This window comes from Bombus huntii, unplaced genomic scaffold (genome assembly GCF_024542735.1).
Source record: "Bombus huntii isolate Logan2020A unplaced genomic scaffold, iyBomHunt1.1 ctg00000058.1, whole genome shotgun sequence".
NCBI classification, from domain to species: Eukaryota; Metazoa; Arthropoda; class Insecta; order Hymenoptera; family Apidae; genus Bombus; species Bombus huntii.
Window position 1 is genome coordinate 756,101 of NW_026099319.1, and position 24,675 is coordinate 780,775.

The following is a 24,675-nucleotide window of genomic DNA, read 5'->3' on the forward strand; positions in this document are numbered from 1 at the left end:
GTTACATCAGTGTCATATTCAATTAACCACCTCTATTATCCTAATCGAAATAGGGGATCGATCATTTCGTGGCGTCGATTATCTAATCGTGACGGGAATTTACGACTCCCGTTGGCGTGCTTCCTAGCGATCGCGTCTCTCCGCGATCGAAACACAATGTCATAGATCTGTTTTGCCGCTTTTTAATTTCTTGTTTCTGAATATTTGCTTGAAACTTTTTCACTTCAGGGAATGACTCATCTTCTTCTTTTAGCTGATGCATCTTCGTGTTTTCACTCTGTGAAAAAGTTCTCTTTCTATTACTATTTCTTGTTGTCATTGAACACTTTTCTGGCTGTATTGCATCTTCTCTTATAGTGAATGTGTCTGTGAAGTACCCGCGATCTTCCTTGAAATTGTTTCGCTTAAAACACTTTTCTCATTTACTATGTTTTGTAGGGCTTTGTGTTATTTCTTCTTCTGAGCTACTTCTAGCACTTTTCCTTTTTTTTTTAGATCGGTTTTCACGTTTCCTCTAAAAATGTAGGATATATTTAATTACGTTATAATAGAATTTATATGCACAATGTACATACATTAAGCGATTAGATTTCAACATATTAATTAACCGATATCTTTTAGGTATCATTATTAGATACTATATATAAAGGTTAGTATTGATCAGTAACATGAGATTTGGGGTAAGATTAAAGATATTAAATTTCATCATAATATGATACAAACATTTACATTACTGTCATCGTCACGAATTAATGGCCTTCGTAATTTTGCAACAAGTGACATTGACTGTTGTTTTTTAATATTAATTGCAGCTTTCCTTCAACCCTCTTTTTTTGCTCGGCTCTTCAAAACTTTCGGCGTAGTTGAAGTTGAAGGGCCAGGTTGTGGTGTTTGAGCAAAGTATCTCCAAAATGGTCGTTAACAGATTTTTTAACACCCAAGCAACGTATATTCAATATATCTTTGGTAATTAGTGCTTTCATCCGATTCTTTGATGTAGTACCGATATTCCTACAATCGATATATCTACAAATAAATTCTTTATAAGTGTAGTATCGTGGAAAGAAGGGCCTGTGGTGGTACTCGATAGTTAAATAGCACCACTCGACACTAACTAGTGTCGGACGACGAAGTGGTTAGCGCCTTAGGTTACGAACGTAGGAGTCCGATTTTTCTTCCACGGTACAAAAAATGAGGAAAAGAGCGGCCGTACCCAACAGCGACCTCTACAGCGCTGAGCACAGCTCAACGATACTACATAAGTATTTAATATATACATTAAACTATACTTTTTAATAATACATACCATAATTTAATATTGTGCTTGAAATTATGACATATGTAACAATTAATACAAACACTTAACTTAGAAGCATATGTAAATTATTTTTCAAAAAAAATATTTATATGAAACAATAATAAAATAATGAACTAACGTTGAGAATAAAATCTAGTTTAATTACAAATATATACACTGTTAACAATACCGTTCTTATCAATTTTATTAAATTTACAGTGAAGCTTACAATTACACTAATGTCAATGAATATTAACGTATATGTTTATTATTACTCCAAATAAAAGTGAAAGTACTCTAATGAAAAATACAATATACTTTAATGGAAATAAAACAAGTAAATAGCGAAGCATTTATTAATATTATTATACAGTACTATATTATATTATTATAATATTTATTAATATTTACTTACCTTTTACGTTTGCATAAAAACTACAAAATTGTAAATATCAACTTTTATAACAGAGATAAAACAAGTCACAGAAATTCGTGTCTTTCAATGGCAAAATGCGTTAAAGTAAGGGAAACGATAATCTCCGTCTCGCGTTACAAGCGGGACTGTGCCAGTTTTGCTCCTTGAAAGTACATGTAGCGGTACATGAGCTAGAGGACAATTCAAATTATGTTGTTTTTTTGCCTCGGAGTATCAATATCGTTAGGACATACATAATGTAGCAATAAATAAACTCCGGACAAAACTATGTTGCCGCTTCGTGCAACTGTCGAACGAAGACGAATTTGAATTTTCCGATTCTCCTCCGACCAGTTTATACTGTACCAGTTTAAACGGACGCAATCGTAAAGAGTTATCGATCATGTAGTGGATCGTGTGAGGATCAATAATTTAGAGAATACGAGAAATTGCTGCTGCAACGCCTCAAATATATTTAGAATAAATAAAATAAATACGAATAAATATAAATACCGTCGAGAGACGCTCGTACAAATGTATTCGCGAAGCTAGGGTATGGTCGCTTGCGAAAAACTCGATAACTATAACTCGGATGACTCGGATAATAACTCGTAGATATTGATCGATAATTCGTAGGTACTCGGTATATACAAACTCGCGATCACGTCCGTTTATTTATACTGGGGGGGGGGGGGGGGAGTCGGAAAATTTGAATTCATCTTAGATCGACGATTGCCCATAACGGTGACTTTGTTTTGTCCGGAGTTTACCTATCGATATGTTTCGTGCGTCAAGGCGATGTCCGTGTTCCGAGGCACAACAACACGAGTCGCTCTCGATCCGCCACGTCCTATGACTCTACCGACTATCTACCGAGTATTGATCAGTTACTAACGAGTTATGAGCGAGCGGTTATACACTGTCTTAGCGAATCCGTTAATACGAGCGTCTTTGCGAACATTATCTGTTCTTATTTATTTAATCATTTTAAAATATACTTGACGGTTTCTACAATGGGCAATCTCGTCTAAAAAATCTCACGATTAACCATCCTCTACACACAAGTCCCTTAATACATAACGACTTTTCAGTTCAATTGGGATCATTGCGTATAACGCCATCTATTCGCCCGGGCGCGCCATTTTTCTCTAGAATATAAATTGTACCGCATGCTTGAATATGTACCGCATGCTGGAAATAGCCAGCCATGTTGATATGGAAGAGGAGGCGAAAGTGGAGCATATTGTAGAAGGAATAGTAGATGAAGAAAACAATAAGTCTACTACATCCATTAAAGAATTGAAGAAGAGATTAATCATGTACGAGGAACAGAATTATCGCAGAGCAAAATTGATTGTGAAGCTAGCCAAAATTGAAAGGAGCAGGATGCCCAGTCAATCTGGAGATATGAAGAAGACGAGATGTTACAATTGCGGCGACGAAGAATATGAGTGTGCAGAGTGCCCGAATAGGTCGAGAGGACCCAAGTGCTTTAAGTGTAGAGAGTACGGACACATCGTATCGAAATGCGACAATACCGATACCGGTAGCGAACTAACTTTAATGAGAGCGAATCAGTATGTGAAAATTGGTATCGGGTCCGGAAGAAATTGTACACTCGAAGAATTTTCGACGAATATTGTGATAGATGATGAGTCGTACGTTGTAACGATACATGTAGTTTCAGATACCTTGATGCAACACTCGTTCATAATTGGCACATACTTCCTGAATACCGTCGAATTAAACATAAAGGACGGAAATGCTTCTATTCGTAAAGTAGAGGAAAAAGATTGTAATAGACACCAGGAGGTGTTTAAAGTAGATATAGAAATGCGGCAAGACAAAGTAATTGATCAGTCTTAATCCGACTTTGCAAATCCGATCGTAGTTGAAAGAAGGAACGGATCTCTTCATGTTCCTATCGAGGAGAATAGTAGAGAATGTACGGCAGTTGTAGTTACCATGAGTCCTTATCTCGAGGACACCGTCGTCATGAAACAAAAATTTGTTAGATGAACCGGTTTTTTTGCGTGAAGAGGGAAAAATGCTATTACGCGTACCCAGAGAGATCCGCGTCTCTGGGTTATGTAGGACTCGGAAGGTGACATCGCCATACGCCCTAAAAACCCCTCGATCCTTTATTTGATTAGACACGGACAACCCCGGCATAGCCGATCAGCATTCATCAGGGTTGTCATTAACCGCGTCTCCGAATATTTAACGTTGCATACTGGTACCGCTCCTCCTGTTCGCTGACCCCATAGCCATTTCCATTTCTCTTCTGTAATTTATTATCGATTTGCAGAACGCTTTGAGCTTTGTCCAGTATTCGTCCTTGGTAACCACGGTGTCCACCAAGTTGACCACACTTATCCGGAGATCCAGGAAATTCTCGAGTTCGATCGTTATGTTCATTAGGTCCATTTAGGACACACGAACAGGACGTGTTCTGCATCGTCGTTCGGGTCACCACAATCTCTACACTTAGTGTCGACCCCCTTACCGATCCTCTTTCTGTAGCTGTTGAAGATACCATGCCCCATTAACATTTGCATCGTAAAGTAATCGATGTCTCTCCTTTTCTTGGCGAATATAGACGCATTACCTATCAACTTCCTAGTAAAGTTGTCCTCTTTGTAAATGCCCTATTCCGCTTGTCACTCCATTATTGCTTTCTTCCTTATGTCATCCAGTTCTTCTTTTAACATGATGTATCTATCGATCACTTCACCTTCAACAGCTAAGCTCTTATAAATCTTCATTCTCTCGTATGATTCTTTCAACATCCTAGCTTTAATGTTGATCGGTAAGTTGCCGGTCAATACACAAAGCACCGCATGAGATACAGTGCGGTAGGCTGTAAATGTAATGCACAGGGCAGTACGTTGGGTCCGTTTTATAATCTTCCTGTTCTTCTCATAGTTCATTGCATCAGCTCACACAGGCGCACCATATGTCACGATGGGTTCCCAAACATTGTAATAGAGCCTGCGCGCCAAGCCAGGCGGACCATTGATATTCGGCAGAACTCTTAGGAAACTAAAGTCCTTCAAACAGACAAACAGTCTTTGTCCCAACTACGGGAAGATAGGGGAAACCTATTGTTACGCCATGCGGCTTACCATAGGTCATATTCTTAACTGTCGATCGCGGCACTATAATGTCGCAGACGGATCGTCGTGTCTGCCCGGCAAACAAACATTGTAGTGGCAAGCGCATGGTTCATTAAGCAGGGCGACTTCCAGAAACGTCGACTCGTGGCCCGTATTTTACCTCGCGTAAAAGAATGTGGCGTGATCCGAACGTAGTGGGGGTCGCCTTCCAGAAAAAACGAAAAAAATCGAAAGGCGTTCAGAACTTTTCGAGAAGTCGAACCGTCAACACATGTGGTATGTCGCGCATTACTTATCAACCAAAACGCAGTTACATTTTCTTTGTTCCATTTATATCTTTCTAGTTAATAAGTTGTTGAAATAAACATTAATTTATTTGTGTTAATTCTGTGGAAATTCATTGAACTACCCTTATTATCATAATCGAAATAAGGGGATCGATCAGTTCGTGGCGTCGATTATTTAATCGTAACGGGAACTTACAACTCTCGTTGACGTGCTATCTCGCGATCGCGTCTCTCCGCGAACGGTCGAAACGCCTATTTTTTAACGAACGACGTCTCCCACTAGAGACTTTCTCTCGAGAGCGGTTAGCATCCTTTTCTAACCACCGACATACAAATTGACCAATTCCCTTACTTTCTGAACGAAGGTTGTCCTCGACGAATCCGATTTTTCCTCTGCAATATTTTTAAAGCTACACATTTCGAATTTTCCAATTATGCCGAAACAATTGCGTGAACCACTCTATATATTCCATACAATAAACTATTTTTTGCGTTTTAAAGTAGTTGAATATTTTATTAAAATACTCTGAGCAATTCTCAGGTTTCTGTGAAAACAAGATAACCCAAATGTAGTTGTGTTTCCTTCAGAATTATGCAGATTTTATTTGAAATATGTGAGGTGTAAGTGACCCCGACGTGATCGAGCTAATGAGATTTCAATGATCGTGATTCCGGGCGCGCTAACGATATGTCAAACAAGAATAAAACAGTTACGACCAGTGAAGTAGTCCGCGTGCCTTTGACGATGCCCTAGAAGATAGTGCTATGGTTCTCCTTACTAGAGAGATAGCTCGCGGCGGCGAGCATCGCGGGCGATGAAGAAAAATCCACCGCCCTCCAAGGGTGTCTAGAACCTGAGTACTTAGAGCGAATCGAGGACATAGCGTTGAATACCCCGGCCACCACAATATGATAAACTCAAGGACGAAACACTTCTCTCTCCTTTTCCTTTATTTGTCGGCTCTACATCCATCCCCCTTGCTTACTCAAGTTGTTGTTTGTCTATATAAGATTCAGCAGCTATGGAACCACATATGGGCAAGATGGATTGACAGAAAGGAAGCGGAGGATTTTCGCGACGGAGGATGTAATTGAAGGATGAGCGTTGTAATGAATTGGTTTTGGTTTGTAAATATATTTGTTATGTTCTTGCAGCACTTCTTCTTTGCATTCTCAAGTCCCTTGGACGGCCTTTAGGAGAGAACAAAGACACAAATGATAATTGTAGCTGCTGGCTGTAGATGTCGCTGCTAGGGTACTGCTGTATTTTCTTTTCATTTAAGAATCGTGGAAGAAAAATCGGACTACGGTCGCCGGGATTTAAGAACCCAGATCCCGAACGTTCGTAACTCGAGGCGCTAACCACTGCGCTACCGTTGTCTGGTATTAGTTAGTGTCGAGTTGTCGTATTTGTGCTGTCGAGTGCCGCCACATATGTATGCATTTATGAATTGAGTGGTTTACAAGTAATTACAATCGATATACATTACAAGTAATTACAATTTATTACAAATGACTCGCTGTGCATATTACTATAACAGTCAGTACTAATTCTATAGATCAGCAGCATTGTAACTTTCCAATAAACAACCGAAAATCACGTCGTTGAATAATAGATGCATTCACTGTAGAACGAAATTATTATTACGAATATAAGAGAAACGATTTAAAAACCATGTATTTTTTCATTTAAATTATTTGCATTTGCAAAGGGAGATACAAAATTTTAACAACGTTGCAAATTACAAAGACACAAATTACAGTTTCGTGTTTAAGTTATTGTTCAGAGTTTGTTGGAATACAACGATATTAATCGCATACAGATGAGGTGATTGATCGAACGGATTCTTTCCTTCGTTGTTCAGCGATATCCTCATTAGCGTCCGTTCGTGAGATGTACCACGGCGGCTAGCACGTGCATGCTCTTTCGAGAATTCGGCGGAAGAAGCGTAGGAATATGGATGGAACATTCCCGATGGGCACGTCGAGAAGCTACTAGAAGGTTCTGTGGCACATGTGACGCCACACAGACACCCACACAGCTCACACTCATTACTGCATAGAGAGTGGGGTTCAAAACCTTTTCAAGGGCCATGGGTCACTAAGCCAGTCAGTCTGTGAATAACTAGCCAACTGACTACATTCCAGAACACACACACTTATAATTCCTGTAATAATTGTTTAATAAATATCACATTATATTGTTTCAACACAAACATTGTGTCTTCCACAGATTATTAATCTTAATTCCAAGATTAAATTCTAACAGAGCTTCCTAATAATTATGGTACAATTGGTAAAATGATGATTTTACATGAAAAAAGTAAAAAATATATTAGATAATTGAAATAACGCGATATAATTATAATTGAAATAACATCAGTAAGAACGGATGTTTTAAGCATTCGATTTTGAGAAAACAGGGTATGAATATGTTTAGTTAAAAAGCAATCCGTGTTTATTCGAGCATTCGCGGAGAGACGCGATCGCGAGAAAGCACGTCAACGGGAGTAGTAAATTCCCGTTGCAATTAGATAACCGACGCCACGAACTAATCGATCCCCTGATTTCTGTTACGATAATAGGGGTGGTTCAATGAATTTAACACTGTATTAACAGGTTAATATAGCTTGTATATTTAAAAATAATGAATGTAATAATAAAAACGTCACAAATTATTTAGCGATAAATACAGTTGATATGTTATAGGAATTCGACCCGACTTTGCGATATCTCTCAATGAATTCGTTAGACTAAGCAATTTATAACGTTTGACTCTTCAGAAGGGACCGATTACTCTTTGATCCTTTTCGTTGTCTTTTCTGGAAGACGACCCCCACTACGCTCGGATCACGCCACCGTTCGCGCCTATGATCACGTATACCAGCTTCTTTCTTTATGCGGATAAAATAACGCACCGAAGGCGAATAGATGTTTCTGGAACTCGCTGCTTGACGACAACTATGCGTTTATCGCTACTTTGTGTATATCTCGACGGTCATGTAAGACGATCTGTTTGCGACGGTTAGGAACACGGCCTACAGTAAGCCTTGGGGCGTAATAAACGGTGAGAATAGAATAATCTACAGGATTATCAACGGTGAAGTATATAAATATACTAACGTCTCAGAAAACATAATTGAAGTGAGTTGCTTAGATATGAAATTATTGTTAATAACTAAAAGAATAATAGTACAAGTTAGATTAGCAGAGAGACAAACGTGATTGTGCAGTGAGTCTAGGAAACAGGATAAAATATAAAACAAATAGAAATGGAATATGCAATACGTCCTATCCAAGAAGATTGGATACCAACTAATGCATAATAAAAGAATGTCCGCAATATTTGGAATTAAGAACAAAATTCTTAAAATAAACAACCACCATCTTTACGAACAGAGAAAATTGTTTATTGAGACTAAAGAATTTTATTAAGAAACAACATGACGCTCAGAGCATAATAACTGAAGTTATAATAACCTGAGCACAACTCAAAAACTTAGCTATGACCCTTTTGTAATAACTAACAAACAAACATTTCAAACTTAATTAATTATAAACAAGCTACAGATAATTTGAAGTTAGATATGAACAAGCTTAATAACAAAATTACATAAATAGAATTTTTCTTATTTAAATGCGACAGTTCGTAGTACAAAACAAATTTTGTTCAGGAATAAGGTTTTCTGAAAATTTCCTGCGAAAATTTTTGCAAAAATTTCCTAAAGGAATTATAATCTATGAGATAAATGAAATAAAAATACAAAAACCAACTGATATTAAAAGAAGAATGATTATTTTACAAGATAATATGAAACTGTGTAAGGGATTACATATGTAACATATTGTCCCGATGTACACATATCTGCGAAGCGACTTACTACCCTGTATATTCCAGAAACTTCTTAGTTTGCCCCAGCCTTAGCAATTTGAAACTATTTTATTAAAATTAAGAATTTTCCACATTAGATCGAACGCACTTCTAATAGGTACCAAACAGTATATATATATATATAGCAAGATTTTACGTATCTCTAAATTATTCACAGAAAATTAATACGGCACATAAATTAGACTTCGGATTGTAAATATTAAGAATAAATAACCGATACAGTCTCACAAAAATAGAAGGATAAAGATAGAGATAAGGGATCAAAAACAACAGTTATTTTTCAAATTTGTATGAAAAGCCCTGAAGAAAATAAGTTCCTCCTTAAATTGAAAACAGTTATATGTATAGAAATCAAACTTGCGATAAAAGTAAAAAAGATAGAAAATAAGAAAATTGTATTTGTTTTTATGACTCACTTTTACATGTAGTATAATTTCCACCGCTATTTTAGCATAGAACGCTATTTTCAAACACGAACTGTTCCAACTCGATAGTCCCTTGCTTTACTGTAAACGGAAAATTCTTTCGTGTTCTCAACCAAATTTATCAAATTCCAGCAATGACACATGCTATGTGATTGTCAGTAGAACATGGAGAAATGTTTCCAGTAAAGTTTCGAGCGACTTATCGCCGATTTTCAGGAGACACTGCGACGATATCGCGTGTACAGTGCTTCTATCGGTGTTGATGCGCTTTAATACATAGTGCAAGAGAACACTAATAAGATTTCCCAGTGGGCCTGTAAATCCTTATAGATCACTCAAAAATATATCATATTGTTTGTTTCAACTACTAGCAATTTAAAACGTCGTCTACATATATTTAGAAAGTTAGCAAAGACATATATTTGTTCCTGAGCATGATTTCTATCAGTTGAGCAAATTGTAGCAAAATGTCCGATACAATTTAATGTTGAATTTGTCTTTTTTTAGGCTAGCTTGATTTGATTACAGGTAGATTTAAACGATCCGTGTGTTGCATCTCCAAGGCATCTTCGACTCATCGATACGCAGTGATACCCGGCAAACTTCTAGTGGACAAGCGACGTTGCTTGCAGGCAGTTTATATACATGTTTTGGCATGTGTTGTCGGCAGGCAATGTCTACAGACGCCTGTAGTCTGCCCGTACGCGCCTTAAGTTTCACTGACAGATATTGTCCGCCGATTACTACGACATCTGTCTGTGGACAATAGGCCGTCAGTGTGGAGTTATCTTTACCCGAATAATTTAAGAAATATAAAATAAACTTCAACGAAAAGTTGCTAGCTTCGATATCTTACTAATACAATGTTATCGAAATTGAATAAACCTCGTTACTGTATTTAAAAGGAAATTGCATTTATATTTCAAGTTTATAGAGACAACAACAACAACCAAACAAAGAATCGCAACGAAGAAATAAACGGATACAACAAACAGAACACTGGATCGAAGATAGAACAATAAACAAGATAGAACCAAGAAAACAACAGTAACGAAGAACCGGGGCGCAGAAAAAAGCACGAAGCGTGCGAGCTGGAGAGGAAACCTGTGACCGTCGGTGCAAGCGGTAAGCATACAAAATGGTTGCCGAGCAGGAATAATCGGCTGGAGAGCCAACCTGCTGGGACCGAGCTATATGGTGGCAGGTATCGCGTGGCGCCAGCTAAGCGAGCTGTCGCCCGAAAGGGTAGGTTTAACTTGTCCAATGATCCGCAAGGAGAGGGCAAGTCGCGCGCCGACCATCTATGCGCGCCATTCCCAAGTCGAACGTGAACATCTAAATGCGAAGCCAGTATGCGTTTTTACTGCAGGTATGGCGCGGTCGACCAAAAGGTCGGGCCCTCAAACGCACACATTACTTGTACAATTCGAGTGCTGCAGATACGGAAAAGCAATTTATAATTTATCGTAATTTATCGTAATGCGAATTTTGGAGCGTCGTCATAAATAGATTTTTATTTAAAACGAAATTCTTAAATATCCTTTTGTATCAATTCACATGACGTTAATAAATCAATATTAGACATATTACTCATAAATTGTACATATCTTTGTGCATATACGCATAGTTTTCGTGCATATATCAATATTTGTATATTTTATGTGTATAACTTTCATATGCTTTTCGCAAATTTTACATTCATAAACATCTGCAATCTACACGTTACGTTTTTCGTTGTATTTACAAGTACGGACATTAGATATTCTATTACATTCTTTTATTATAATCTTTTGATATATTTATAGTTGTTTAATTATTAGGTCATCCCATAAGTTCGTGCCGTTTTTCGAGAGGTTATATATGTTAAGATCGTTTACATACCTTTCAGTTTCATGAAAAAATGTAATCCCCCTCTCGTTGTACAACTTCTTCCCATTTTTCTGGTAGGTTCCGTCTCGATAAAAGTTCTCTTGTTTTTCTTTAAAATAATTTTCTATGCTATTTTTGAGAGTGTCAATATTTTCAAATTTTTTAGCTACTAAAAAGTGTTGTAATGCTCTGAACAGGTGGTAATCAGATGAGGCAATGTCTGGGGAATATGGGGGATGTGGTAAAATTTTTCAATTAAATTCAGACAATTTTTTTGTAACGCTTTTCGCGACATGCGGTTTAGCATTGTCGTGATGGAAGATAACGTTGTTCCTATTCACTAAACCTGGCCGTTTTTCAGCTAGTGCTTCCCTTAATTTTTCCAACTGAGCGCAATATTTGTCTGAATTAATGGTATCACCACTAGATAAAAGTTCAAAATAGAGTATTCCTTTATAATCCCACCATACACACAAAAGAACTTTACGTGGATGTAACCCTGTTTTTGCACAGCGTTCAGGCGGCTGATTTCGTTGGGATCAGCTACGTTTCCGGTCAGGGTTTTCGAAAAGTATCCACTTTTCATCACCAGTTACCAGGAGCGTTTAAGGAATGGTTCACGTTTATTACGTGCAATTAATGACATGCACGCTGTCGTTCGTTCAAGACGGTTCCGTTCCGTAAGTTCATGGGGCACCCAAACGTTCAACTTTGACACCATCCCCATTTTTTTTAAACACCTATGAATCGTTGTCTTAGGTATTTTCAGGACATTTGACATCTCTTGAACTGTCAAACTTGGTGATTTTTCAACAAGATCCCGAATTTTATCTCCGTCTGTCTGAGGAGGACGCCCGGAGCGTACCTCCTCTTCTAAACAGAAATTCCCAGCTCTAAAACGTTGGAACCACTTCCTACAGGTGCGAGATGAAAGCGTATTTTCTCCGTAAACAGCACATATGTTTTTCCTGGCAATTGTTACCGAACTTTCTTTCCGAAATTCATATAACATGAGATGTCGAAAATGGATACGCATTTCACTCGTGATTTTTTACTGTTAGAAGTCACTGTGTTCACTATATTACGATCTTATGCCCACGAAGATCTACTCTAGCCTGTTCTCGATCAGCTAAGCTCAAGTGCATTGGTCCCGTATCGCCGTATGTTTAGAAATCGACACATGAAATATATACACAAAAGTGTATAAATATATACACAAAAACTTATGGGATCACCTAATATGTAAACGATTTTGAACTATTTAATTTAATAAAGACCTTAGATCGACGGATTTTAATTGCTGTCACATAATCGTTAATTCATTACTTTTCCTCCAACTGTCACGAATTTTCACAAAGTGTGTATTTCGGATCGTTAATCTCATACGGATGTACACTTCATTTTCTTAATAATCTTGGTCAATCATGTATCACATTTTCTATAAAATCTATAAGATCAGCAAGTGCTCTAATACTTGCGAACAATCATATATCTTAATTCGTGCCTTTTGTATTAATACAGAAGCTTCATGCGAGAAAGAATTTTCGATATAAATGTTCTCAATGTTGTAAATCGAGTTCTGCCAGAGCAACCGAGCCAAACGGACGTGTAAAACAGTGCTTCAGAAAAAGTGCGGCAAGTGGGGAAGAGAAAGTTACGAACGGCAACGCCCATAGCTAAATGGTGGAAACTCGTGTCTTCTACTAAGAAGACTACAAGCAAAACTAAAATGAAAAAGCACATCCCACCGATAAAAATAATTAACAAAGACGAACAATACTACATAAATAAAACAACAAACATATCAAAACCAAGCCAACCAATAAACGAAGAACAGGAATGCTCAGCTACAAACGAAGTTGATATGGAAACAATACCAAACTATGAAGAGAATATTACCAATAACGAATTAACCCAACAGGATGAAAGCTGGAAGGTGGCAAGTTATAACAAGAAACGAAAAATAACAGGAAATTCTGTTACAGAAAAGCAGCGATGGCTGCAAGAATTGTCATTAAGAAACTCCTTCAGCTCACTTACGGAAGAAATAGACGACTCAACAACCAAAAACACAACTAAATCAACGCAAACTACAAAACCACCACCAATATTTGTCGACGCCCAGATAATAGACCCGCTTATTGATCGACTAAACGATATAGTTGGGAAGGAAAACTACACAATAAAACAAACAAAATTAGAACAAGTAAAAATTCAAATAAACACCCCAGAAAATTATAGGAAAGTGATAAAAGAATTAAAAGAAAAAACGCTGTGTACCACACATACCAGCTGAAAACGGAAAGGAGCTACGAAATAGTTATAAGAGGACTACATTCAAAAACTAACACAAAAAAAGTTAAGTGACGAATTAGCAAAAATTGGTCACCAAACAAGAGCAATAAACAATATGACAAGATACGATACGATGCATTTAACAACACACTGTCCATACGTAGGGAAAATAAATGAAGTAAAATGTTACAACTGTAATGGAAACCACCTAGCCAGCTATAAAGGATGCGAAATCAGAAAACAATCACAACGTAAACAGTTTCCACCACTTGCCAATAGATCAATCAATAACTACCAACCACAACAAAGTATAACGGATAATTAAGCAACATTGAAAGCACAAAATGAACCAAAAGCTACAAACGGAAACACCGATCCCCAAGGAAACCGCAGCTACGCGCAAGTAACCCAAAACATTAGACAAACAACGCCCACAAACAAATAGAATCAAAGCAACAACACCGAAGACGATACAGAAATCAAAGAAATGCTCAGACAATCCATTAAAGGTACAGAGATATTAAGAAAAATGGTAAGTGAGAAAAACACAATACTAAGGCAACAAGTACAACAAACAACAGTCATGTTACAACTACGCACAAACTTGCTAAGTAAGAAATAAAAATGGACATGCTTGAAATAGCAGCATGGAACTCTAACGGACTATAACAAAGGGCCCTAGAAACTAAAACATTCCTGTATAATAATAATATCGACATACTACTCGTATCGGAAACACACTTCACTATAAAAAGTTACATAAAAATACCGTACTACACAATATATGATACCAAGCATCCCTCAGGAAAATCACACGGAGGGACCGCAGTAATAATAAGAAACGACATTAAACACCACTAACACAGCCAAGCTAGTAAGGAATATATACAAGCAACCACCGTTACTGTACAAACTAGCAGCAACCATTTACAGTTGTCAGCAGTATATGTACCACCGCGACACAAAATGACATCACAAACGTGGGAAGAGTACTTTCAACACATAGGTGACAAGTATATCGCAACGGGAGACTACAATGCAAACCACACGCTATGGGGATCAAGAATTACCACACCTCGAGGTAGAACCCTGGAAAAATACATTAAGAACAACCACAATATATTATCCACAGGAAGACATACTGGCCGACGGACCTGAGCAAAATACCTGGCCTACTCGATTTTGCAGTTACAAAGGGACTAAACGCAAATAAGCTAAAAATAACACCCAGCCTCATTGCATACAGCCCAATTGCTTACAGAAACAAATTAATACTTTATAGCAATCCAGGGACACTATGCAACAGAACAACCAAATGGCAAATTTTTAAAGAAATAATCGAGAGCAAAACCAGTTGCAGCATCCCATTGGAAACACCCGAACACGTCGAACAGGCAGTAACACCATTGACAGAAACTATCCAAGAAGCATCATGGACAACCACTATGCCTGAACCAACCAACAGACAAACAAAAATAATTCCATCAGACATACTTGAAAAAATTAGAGAAAAAAGAAAAGCAAAAGCTAAATGGCAAAAACATAGAACACGAGAAAACAAAAAACACCTAAACAAACTTGCAAAGGAAATAAAAAACAAAATAAAAGTGCACAACAATAACGAATTCACAAAATTCATAGAGTCACTCTCTGCTCACGAGAACTCCAACTACTCCCTATGGAAAGCCACGAAAAAAAAAGAAACCAATAAAACTAGTCCCAGCAATCAGGACGGCAGACAACACATGGGCAAGAAGCATCGAAGAGCAAGCTGAAGAATTTTCCAACCACCTTTGAAACACATTTATACCACATAATATCAACAACAGCAACCCCAAATGTCATACGGACGAGGATGCGTTTACCACTAGTACCTCAACTGACAACCACTATACCATACCTAAAACAACAGCACAAGAAATTAGAAACATAATCGAGAAAACAAAAAACAATAAAGCACCACGAATCGACCTAATCAATGGCAAAATCTTGAAAAACCTTCCGCCAAAAGCGATAACACTAATGACAATAATATTCAATGCAATACTAAGAATCCAATACTTTCCTAAACTGTGGAAACTAGCACAGGACATAATGTTACCTAAACCAGGCAAAGAACCACACCAAACTGCATCTTACAGACCAATATCACTACTTCCTGTGTTTTCCAAAATACTAGAGGAAATAATATGCAACCGCATAAAACCAATAATATAGAAGGAAAAATTAATACCAGATCACCAATTTCGATTCAGAAACATACACTCCACTATAGAGCAAATGCACAGGCTCATTAAAGAAATAATACTAGCATTAGAAAACAAACAATACTGTACAGCCCTCTCTATGGACATAGATAAAGCATTTGACAAAATAAACCACGAAAGCCTACTACAAACAATCAGGAAACAATTTCCGGAGCAAATATACCAATTAATAAAATCTTACTTAAGCAGCAGAACCTTCGTAATAAAAATCAAGGACACATACTCTGAAGTTAAAGACATCAAGGCAGGGGTTCCGCGAGGAAGCGTCTTAGGATCAATACTATACACAAAACATACCAACAACTACCAATAGCAAAATACTGACACTCACGGACGACACAGCTGTACTAGTCAGGCACACTAACCCAGAAACAGTAGTCAAATTACTACAAGAACATATCACAAAAATAGAAAAGTGGCTGCAAGATAAACAAATAAAAGCAAACCCCGATAAATGCAACCATATTACACTCACACTGCGAAAACAGACACCATCAAACATCCTACTGAACGGCACGCACATACCGCAAACAAAGCAAGTCAAATACCTAGGACTAGACCGCCTAGAAACACAACTCACATGGAAACAGCATACTAAATCAATAATAGACAAAATACAGACAACAAGGAGACAAATGCATTGGCTAACAAGTCGAAAATCCAAATTAAGCATAGAAAATAAATTAAAAATATACAAAACGATCATAAAACCAATCTGGACGTACGGAATACCACTATGGGGGGCAGCGGCAATGAGCCATATAAACAAAATAGAGACAGTACAAGCTAAAATTCTTAGAACAATAGTAAACGCCCCATGGTACGTTAGAAACGAAGGCATACGGAAGGACCTGGGAATACCAATGGTCAAAGAGAAAATTAGCAGACACGCAGAAAAATACAAAGAAAGAATAGGAACACAGCCAAACTGGCTAGCTGCGGAAACGATTAACACCTCAAACATGGATAGAAGGCTGAAAGGGAAATACCCAGCAGACCTCACAAAGGACACAACCAAACAAACACGAAGATGGTATCCCACTGGGGGTAGCTACCCACATAATAATCTAACAGCTAAAAAATTCTACCAAATGTCCAAACTGGACAAATCTGTGATCTGAGTTTAGATCTCAGTTTAGAGTGATACATCTCCTAAAAGGATTAAGAGATTTTTTAACAAATTCCCAAAATAACAGTGAATTTTAGAACAAAGATAATGGAAATATATAAACATCTTGTTAATAACGACGTGGGTATACTGATAGGAACTAATATCTGCAGAATATATGAATGTCTTAAACATAACGTAATGCTAAAAAACGTTCTCTTTGTCCAACGACCTCTTGATTCCTATACAACCTCTCCTGGTTATCTTGCGCACGCGTAACATTCACGTACCGTTACATGCATTGCCATTCCATACTTTTCGTATCCTTTTTATACTGTTACTTGAATATAGAATTATATAAAAAATACAAGAGCACAAAGATATAGAAAATATAAAAATATAAAAATATAAAAATAAAAGATTACAAAACTGTCAAAATTACAGAAAATCAGATTAAACATTAGTACCTATATTCTACATTCTTTTTGTATTACATATACATTTTTTACATTATAAATGTCGGGTTTACATTAGAATTAGGGTTAGGGGCGTGAAACGAATCTTCATTTGGATTACACATTGTCGTTGTGCAATAGGGAAGACATTGACTAGTGCAACTGCGATTATTATAGAATCGGACAAGTAACCGTGGTAATTAGATACTCGAGAAACTAATGACAATGATCCCAAGTGCAATAACGAATCCGCGGTCAACGGGATAGTAGACGTACGGGCTCACAAAATCTAAGTCGGACTCTTTGTTAATAAAACGCGTAATATTCACTGGTCGTATGGGGTTACCCTTTTCGTCGATGAGATCGCAAGAAAGAATGAATTTCCGTCTCGATGATGCCACAGAGAAAAACTATGATGGGGTGTGTCTAAGGACACGAGATCATCGGATTCGTCGAGGATAGCCTTCGTTCAGAAAGTAAGGGAAATTGACGTTGCTGCTAATTGGTCAATTTCCATATTGGTGGTTAGAAAAAGATGCTAGCCGCCCTCGAGGGAATGTTGCTAGTTGGAGACGCCGTTCGTTGAAAAATAGGTCTCTTCTATCTTCCCGTAGCTGGGACAAAGACTGTTTGTTTGGAGGACTTTAGTTAACTAAATCCTAAGATTTATAGCGGCTCCTCAGGCTAGCTGAACATGTACTGTGGAGACGCATCGACATCTGGCAATCATCTTACTCGAAGAATAGGGTCTGCGTGTGGCGAGCCAGGGGACAGAAACCGTTGGAATGTTTACTGTCGCGTGTCGCCACAAATATTTCTTTTAAGGAGAGCTATAGAATTACTCCATACCTTTGTTAGACAAAGCGTTCATCCCGTGACCGCGGCTACGTTCGGCAACTGATTGTCGCCTCGAGCCCAAGCTCCTTATCACAAATCTCAAACAATTATAATCCAGTTAAGTTATAGAGGCAAAATATTGGGGGTTTTCCGAAGAATTCCAAAGGAAGGTCCCGGTGTCCTTTCATTTCCGACATATATAAAGTGCATGCAGGATAAATTTGATAAATATGCACTTACTTAGAGAAAATTGATATATCTGTGTTTAATTAATGTATTTAATATTATATGTACATTATGCAAACTGTTATAAAAATCAATTGTTTTATACATATCTTTAACACGCAAAATACAATGTAAGATAAATACTAAATTTTAATGTCAAAACAACGTAATATGGATATAATATTTTTAGAGACATTCACAATTATGCTATTAAACTGTAGTAATAATCTGTATTAATATTGATAATAATAATAATAATCAATTAATTAATACTTATAGTTTATATTAGCATTGAACTGTTATGCTTTTTTTCGTGGAGGAAGATTTCATAGGCGCCCAAGTCGAGACGCTCACTTGAGGTTACATCAATTCTTTTGTCAGTCCGTGCCAATACAGTCCGTGTCCCATAGGTGTTTGTCCTAAGTCTTACGCCATCGATGAATCTCGAGGGCTTGAACAGATTATACTCCTCGAGCCACACGTTGCCAGTATTACTCTTTGAGAAGTCATTTACTCCATGTCCCTGACTTCTCAACTCTTGCCATTATTTAATATGTCCGCTCTTTAGTCGCTTTCTAGCTCTTTTTACCTCTTCGGAAGTGGCCGGCCAATTGATCCTTAGAGAGTTTGCGATTTCCTTTAGCTTGCTGTCGTTTTCTCCATTGATCAAGCTAGATACCGCTGAATCGACTGAATTCTTATTGTTCAATGCGCTTTTTACGGTACCAAGTTTGATAATATGTTCAAGTCTCGGTAGCCCTAATCCCCCTTTTGCTTTTGGAGCATAAAAGAAACCAGTGGCTGTCCAATGCACAAGATGTAATATGACCTTTATATCCTGCCTGACTTCGCTGTCCAATAATTTTAAGACACTGTCACTTGGTAGATTTATAAGGAAATGGTAAATATATCGAGGGAAGATGTACTTCGTAATTAACTCAATTTTCTAGCATGGCTTCAGAGAGAATTTTCTAACTCTTCTGACCATGCTCAGAATTTCTAGCACTATGATGCCACAATGGATACCGTTCCAAGGCCCCATTTTGGCGCCTAAATACCTGAAGGCCTCATCTGGGTCAACCGTTGGTATGTTGACATTTTCGAGCCTAATTCGCGATTCTTTTATGAATCATGTGTCCTTTTTGGCGACCACCTGGAACGTTTGGCTCTTCTCACCAGATATGTTCATCCCCAGGCTCTTCAGATATTAATGGAGCATATTAATTCTTGTTGTGCCTCCCTCTCATCTTCACCAAGTAGAACAATGTCGTCAGCGAAAGCCAGGATCGATATTTTTCTTTCACAACTGACAATGATGCCACGGGTTTGCTCCTCAATCATTTCCAGCAGCGGTTCTAGGCATAAGTTGAATAGCAGTGGCGATAGAGGGTCACCCTGCTTAACTCCGAATGGGATATTGTGTCAAATGCGTTGGAGATATCCACAATTGTGAATATCCCCCCGTTATTTTTTTTACTATAATTTAAGGCAGCGTTCAATGGATCGATGTTTATTTTACATCCATTTTCAGATGTAAAACCTTTTTGCTTTAAATTTTACACAATACCTTTTCTCATCCTTCCGCCACGGATGGAGAAGAAAATTCGGCTGAGAATGGGGCCTACTGTTATAGGCCTCCAATTCTCCACCTGGTTGCTTGGTTTCTTTGCTTTGAAATTGGTGTAGGCCTATTTTCCTTTCATACTGTCGGAAAATGGGAACTATACATTAATATATTACAAATTTTAGCTAGTATTGCGGGCAGGCCAGATATCATTAAATGTTCTTTTTGAAATCCATCCGCTACTGCCGCAGCCTTTTTCCTAATTTTATTAAGTTTCTCGCTCACATCCTCGGCGGTTATCGGCGGAAACAATTCGTTTATTACCAGCTCAGAGGTTCTACTTCCTGGGATTGGGGGATTGGTTGGTTCTGCCCGACGCCATAAATCTTCATAGAGCGTCCTCACTTCACTCTCTTCCGGTGGCTGCCTGGTTGGTTCCAGGTATGCACGATCGTTGTTAACGACAACGTCGGACAACTTTCTTAGACATTCCTTAAACAACTCCTGGCAACGTGCGTAGGAGTATTCCTTCCCTTTATTTCTATTATTATTCTTATTATTATAATATCTTCTATTTTGGGATTTTGAATTACTTTTGTTTTTGTCATTTTTAATTTTAACATTCTCTAGCGCTCCATATAGAGATGTGTAAATAAATTCATTTTAATTATTTGTTAGGACTTCTTTATTTTCCTTGTATTTTGCCCAAATATCTGTTAACCGAGCGTTAACCTCCTTCAACGACGGGGGCACCTCGGTTACTCTCTCTATTTCGTACTCTAGTTGGAGTCTCCACTGATGGGTAGGCTCCTCATTATATGTTTCCCCGCTAGTTACAGGCTAAACGCATGTCCGCGCATTGCCTGAATTAACGGGATCGCACCCTCCCTCTGTCTCCTCGGCAAACTCTTGAGGACTTGTATTCTCACTAGCTATTTTTAATATCTTTCTCTTGTATTTTATTTGTTCAACTGTCCTGTTAGTGAGGACTTTGCTAATTTCAACATTTGGCAATTTTTCACTGTTATAAATTTCATCGAGCTCTCACAAGAGCCCGTTCTCCTTCTTTTTTCATTTCTCATGGCAGAGTGCGCATGCCATTCGTGGGTGGATAATCCTCTCTGAGTACAGAAGCTCATGGGGCAAAATTTGCATTTGTACGCTCCTTCTTTCCTTTGACTAGTGCCACTACACTTTGGAATGTGGCATTTTGCCCCATGGAGCTTCGGGAAACTCCTTTCACAATATTGACATCCCCACTGGATGCGAGCATCCGTGTGATGTCGGCCAAGGTGCCTGTTCAGGTTTGATAGGTCAGAACCTAACACTCGTAACCTCCTAACACTGCACAAGCAAGGGCTTAGTTCTCCAGTAAACGCCAGTGAGTAAAAGTGCGCAAATACTTCCCTCCTATATACTTATGGCTAATAATAATTAATAATAACCCATCAAAATGGGTAGATGTATGGAGTGTTAGAAGACCTCTTCTCTATTCACTATTAGTAAAACAATTTATCGTACAAACTCAAAAGTAGATTTCTTCCTCGTCATAAAGCCGCCGACAGCGGGCTCTCTAGAACCGCCTGCGGGCCCGAATGCACTTTATCCGTAGCTTTGCGATCTCCAGGTCCACCAGTTTAATCCCAGGCACGGAGCGCGTCATTGACGCATCACATGCCGCTTTGACGTCTCGGCGAAGGTTCTCCGCCTCCTCCTACATGTTTGTCTTCTCTGTACGGGCGTCCCAGTTCTAGGCCGCGTCACTGGCTGCTGTCTGGAGCATCTCGTTGTCTCTATCCTTGAGGCGCCATCTTGGTGGCGGGCTGGAGAGTTCCATTCCCCTAATGCCGCAGGTCTGTCTCGCGGGTATTGCCTCCGGGCCGACCTCGATGAATATATACAGGTGGACTGCGAGAGTCTCAACCCCTTCGGCTACTCTCCAGCCTGAGACCCGCTGGAAGGCATTGGGGGTACCCCATGTAATATCGACGACGGAACATCTTCTCCATGCCACGCATGTGCTGGACGAGCCTCTGTTAAGTAAGAGGAGCCCGAGGCCCGCAGCCCAGTCTGATAGCATCCGGCCCGGAGCATCTGTCCTTGTGTTCCCCATTGCGAGGAGTGAGCGTTAAAGTCTCCCAAGACGAGGACCTGACGTGAAAGGTATCGTCTCACGCAATCGCTAAACACGTCCAGGAACTCCTCAAACGCGACCAGGCCACTGTTCAGGGAAACATATACGCCCACCACTACCATCCCAGCCCACTCGATCGCGGCATACCCCTTGCCCTGCTCGAACAGGATCTCTGCGGCGGATGTGCTCGGTGCTGACATCCACGTCATAGCGGCTAAGCCGTCCAGGTCTGCGACCCTGTCAGGGGTGTCTAGTATACAATAGGGCTCGGCTACCATTGCCAGAAAAACCCTGCTCTCCCTTATCGCCTGGAAGAGCAGGTCTTATGCCCGTTTCGATCGCTCCAAGTTGGTCTGGTGGAGCCGCATGAATTTATTTACTTTACTAAGTCCATATCCATGGCTTCCCCCTGGCCATCTGCCCCACTCGTGATTCTTTCCTCTTCTTGCGGTAGATCTCTCGCGTTGTCGCCCTGTCTCCAGCCCGTAGCAGGCTCCCGAATCCGGCTCGTCCCTTTAGTTTTCGGCGGAACGCATGCCGCCTCTCCCATTCTGTGGGTGGCGCACCAAGCGACTCACAGAGCGGGCCCCCGGGCACGGTGGCAGAGCAGCTCTTGGCCTGGTAACCGATGCCTTCGCATCTGTACCATAGCTGCCCCCGGTCTACCGTAGATCTGCAGGTCACTCTCACGTGTCCCAGTTCTAAGCATCTGTAGCTTCTATTAGTTTCTTCGGGGCGACTTCGACCCTCTTCCCGCTTGATTTAATTTCCCCGCTGTTACTGTCGGGCATCTTATCCAGGCTGACCCAACCTCTGGAAGTCTTCATGTCTCCTACTCAAACTTCCAGTGCCTTGCATCCTCCGGCCCTCTCCAGGGTGTCCCGAAGTTCTTCTTTGCCGACCGAGATGTCAATCTTAGTTACCCTCAGCTCCACCGTTGGGGCCGCAACTTTCACCGTGGTCAGATCCAGGACCTGTGTCAACCATGCTGTAAGCGCGGGTGCCTTCTTCCTCTCTTTGTCTACGGGAACTTCTAGAATGATAATCTCAGTCATCGCCATTTTGATTTTAACTCGTTCAATGCCGAATTCGGCTTTCTGTCTAGCCGTCGCTAGCACTTCAGCTTATGATGTTTTCCTCCCCTCGTTCAGCGTTAGGGTCACCGCAGATGACCGCGGAGGAAGTGGGAGCACCATCTTCCTGGTCTCCTGCACCGGCCCTCCTGTTGGAGTTCGTTGTGAGGTCCTATTTTTTTTTTTTTAATAGCGAGGAGGGGAAAACGCTTTTACGCATACCCAAAGACCCGCGTCTCCGGGTTATGTAGGACTCGGCAGATGACATCGCCATACCCACTAAAAACCCCTCCTCATTTTCCCTCTGCTACGGTACTCGAGGCACCAACCGGGTACAGTCATTCGACATTACTTCAGGTTGGCCTCTACACCACGTACCCGATCCTTTATCCTCTCTCCTCGACTCCGGTCATTCTTCTCCTCCTTCCTTCCCATCTTCTCCTGACCTCCACCGCCCTTTCCTTAGAAAGCCAGCATTTCATCGCCTTTGTACAAAAGTCATGAAACCTGTTCCACAGCCACTCCTCTGCTGCCATCTTCTCAACGACTCGGTTCTCCAATTGAAAATCTTCACCGATCTCGACCTCCAACTCCGTTCTCTCCTCCGTCCATCTAAGGCACCAAAATAGCACATGCTCGGCGTCATCCATCACCGCACCACAATCCCAACAGCTGGTGTGAGACTCTTTGCCGATCTTATGACGGTGTTACGCCATGCGGCTTGCCATAGATCATATTCTTAACTGTCGGTCGCGGCACTATAATGTCGCAGACGGATCGTCGCGGCTGCCCGGCAAAACAAACATTGTAGTGGCAAGCGCATGATTCATTAAGCAGGGCGACCTCCAGAAACGTCGATTCGTAGCCGTTATTTTATCTGGCGTAAAAGAATGTGGCGTGATCCGAAGGTAGTGGGGGTCGCCTTCCAGAAAAAATCAGAACGTTTCGAGAAGCCAAACAGTCAACACACATCTTATATCGCGCATTACGTAGTCACATTTTCTTTTTGTTGTTCCATTTATATCTTTCTAGTTAATAAGTTGTTGCAATAAACATTAATTTAGTTGTGTTAATTTTGTGAAATTTCATTAAACTACCCTTATTATCATAATCGAAATAAGGGAATCGATCAGTTCGTGGCGTCGATTGTTTAATCGTAACGAGAACTTACAACTCTCGTTGACGTGATATCTCGCGATCGCGTCTCTCCGCGAATGATCGAAACATTTTGGTCCTTCGAGCCGGATTACGTGCCAGTGAAGAGTGCACTTACCAGTGACCACACAGTGCCACGTGACTTTATCAAAACCAGCAGCGGAAGCAGGAGCATCCACTACAGCGAAACCAGTGACGTCAGGCGCGTCATCTTCGAAGAAGCACATCCCATTGGCAAGGGAACGCAACCACGCAGCCTTC

The 24,675-nt window shown here is 39.8% G+C and overlaps 1 protein-coding gene and 1 long non-coding RNA gene across 2 annotated transcripts in view; one reads left to right on the top strand and one right to left on the bottom strand.

Annotated features, from left to right (window-relative positions):
* LOC126875780 (katanin p60 ATPase-containing subunit A-like 2) overlaps positions 1 to 24,675 on the top strand; it is a 292,008-nt gene that overhangs the window by 142,457 nt on the left and 124,876 nt on the right. The gene's annotated exons all lie outside the window — the stretch shown is intronic.
* Positions 1 to 24,675, bottom strand: part of LOC126875819 (uncharacterized) — a 122,002-nt gene that overhangs the window by 55,119 nt on the left and 42,208 nt on the right. The window lies entirely within an intron of this gene.